The following is a 212-nucleotide window of genomic DNA, read 5'->3' on the forward strand; positions in this document are numbered from 1 at the left end:
AAAAGAAACCAACTGTATGGATGTGTCGAAATAAAACTCAGCAGTGAACCCAGCTTATCATGAAAAAAGCTCACTATACACATAATTATATCCTCCCCACTATCCGTCTCATGTTGCATCCGACGCCTAGCCGTCTCTATATCTCCTGCTCCGCCGCAGCATTAAGCTAAACAAACCAAGAACGATCTGATTTTCTGGTTTGTTTTTCGCCG

This window comes from Phytophthora parasitica, assembly GCF_000247585.1.
Source record: "Phytophthora parasitica INRA-310 unplaced genomic scaffold supercont2.7, whole genome shotgun sequence".
NCBI classification, from domain to species: domain Eukaryota; phylum Oomycota; class Peronosporomycetes; order Peronosporales; family Peronosporaceae; genus Phytophthora; species Phytophthora nicotianae.